Below are 2,557 nucleotides of genomic sequence, written 5' to 3'. Positions count from 1 at the left end.
CATAGGAAAACAAACTTCAGTGTCCTCAAAAGGTATAAGAAAGTGAGATTTTTTTAAAAAAAGAGAGCAAAAACAAAAGAACATTCTTAAGATCTTCTAAAGCATTTTATTAAGAAAGTGGTTTGAAGTTTTATTAATAAAGTGGAGTGAAGGGGGACAAGGAAACATTTATCTCCCCCCGTTAACTGATCCATGACACACGCACCCTTAAAAGAAGGTGGAGCTTAAAATATGTGAGCAGGACAACAAATGGAGAACACAGCTCTAAAACAAAGTTCCAAACACTCTTCAACATCTTAATCCAACAACATCCCTGGGCAGATAAATATTAAATGTAAGTCACATTGTTTGCTTCCAACAGCAGCTTAACTTCTCCCTCTGTACCAAAAGTAACCCACACATAAATGGGTATTAAAGAGAAAGTTAAAGAGATACATTCATTTTTATCCTCTCAATGGGAGAAACAATTTAAGGCCCATGTTATAAAATTAGAAACCAAGTGTCCAAGAAACTTAAATTTTAAATGGAAAGTGGATATTAATTTTTCTATATAGAGAAATGCCAGCAGCACCCTAAACACACTGTAACAACCACCACCAAAATCCTCACACATTTCTATATGCTGGGGTTTACACTTGTGATTGTCCTTTATGTTAATATACTAAGACCTAATTATCATAATAGGGAAATATGGTGGTACCCACAAGTCAATCTATGAGATAACTTAAAGTTTTAAAATCAATCTTTCTGAAATGTATGGTGCCCATTCTAGACTTCTGTAAACAAACTATATTGGATTACACTAGTTTCTGGTAATGCATTGGGTATTTCTTGTGTCTGATTTTCATAATTCTTCTATAACCCAATAAAGAAATAAGTTTAGTGACCAAGTAGTGAATTACCAATTATCAACACTTTCAAGATAACCACACCCTTGAAATAAAAGTGGAAGAGAAAGATTATATACTGGTTGATAGCAAAACCACAGAATTATTATTAAGAGGAAAAATGAAATCATGATATCAGAATTTTCCCAAAGCAAGTTCCACAAAGCCTTTGTCCCAAAACAGATAAAACAGTTCCATGGCCAAATACGTATGGAAAATTCTGCACACAATATTCACCCTTAAATATTTATTATTAACACTACCATAAAATATACTCTGAAAAGTTCTATAACTTTTTTAAAAAACAGTATTTGGAATGAAGACAGAATTTCCCAAACTTTTGATCATGGACTATCATCAAATTTTCTGCTGCTGCTGCCAAGTCGCTTCAGTCGTGTCCAACTCTGTGCGACCCCATAGATGGCAGCCCACCAGGCTCCCCCGTCCCTGGGATTCTCCAGGCAAGAACACTGGAGTGGGTTGCCATTCCCTTCTCCAGTGCATGAAAGTGAAAAGTGAAAGTGAAGTCGCTCAGTCTTCATGACTCCATGGACTATAGCCCACCAAGCCCGTCCGTCCATGGGATTTTCCAGGCAAGAGTACTGGAGTGGGTTGCCATTAAGACCCAGTATTCTCCAGTATTGCTGCAGAACAACACCTTGCAAAAAGTTCTTCAAGTAGAAACAGAGTGGCAGTGGAATTACAAGAACAAATTATAAGCTATAAAAATTCAAACATACAAACCTTCAGGTGAAGCTTTTGAAGAATTCGGGTGAGCAATCATGGAAATCTTCCTATATCTATTTCATTTATCAGGGACACTGCTTTTTCATGCTAAAGAAATTCACAAAACAAAGGTTTAAAATGAGTTTCCCCCAAGTGGTACTGTCATTGCTCTAAGTACAGTTGACTGTTAAGCAGTCAACAACTGACTGCTATAAAGTGAAATTAAGAAAAACGGATGACAGCCAGCAAAGAAGACAGGACATTTCCAAAATATACCGCCAGAAGTACTTCTGTTGAAAATGTCTATTTGGCACATTTTCTCTTTCTTCTGGGCCAGGCACTCTATTTAGGAAAGCCTGCACTCGGTGGGGAACCGTATCAATTTAGAAGTGGATGTTTATGTACCCCTTAACTCAGAACTCTGAAAAGAGTGAGAGGAGGGAAGTGGCAATTACACCAAAAGTAGAAAAAAAGAAAGAAAAAAAAACCCTACATAGCAGATAATGGAATAAAAACAGACACTAAGGTACAATATCATTTGGGGTCACTAAGTGCACAGTTGTTTTAAAACCCTGCTTAAGAGCATCCAAAGCTGCTGCTCTGAGACAACCCAGAGGGACAGGGTTGGAAGGGAGGTGGGAGGTGTGTTCAGGATGGGAGGGACACATGTATACCTGTGGCCAATTCATTTTGATGTGTAGCCAAAACCATCACAATAATGTAATTACTCTCCAATTAAAATTAACTAATTAAAAATAAAACCCTGCCTAAACTGTAATCAGCTTCAAATTATGTGATAAAAACAATTCTATTGCACCACGTTGGATATGATTCACCGATGTAGTGTGTCACCAGGACACTGGTGTGAGAAAAGGAATTAGCTCTCAGAGCTCAATCAAATACGGAAAAACTTCAAAATGACAAGTCTCTTCAAAAAGACCCCT

Source organism: Budorcas taxicolor, chromosome 10 (assembly GCF_023091745.1).
Source record: "Budorcas taxicolor isolate Tak-1 chromosome 10, Takin1.1, whole genome shotgun sequence".
NCBI lineage: Eukaryota > Metazoa > Chordata > Mammalia > Artiodactyla > Bovidae > Budorcas > Budorcas taxicolor.
Note: the sequence above shows the minus strand (reverse complement) of the source record.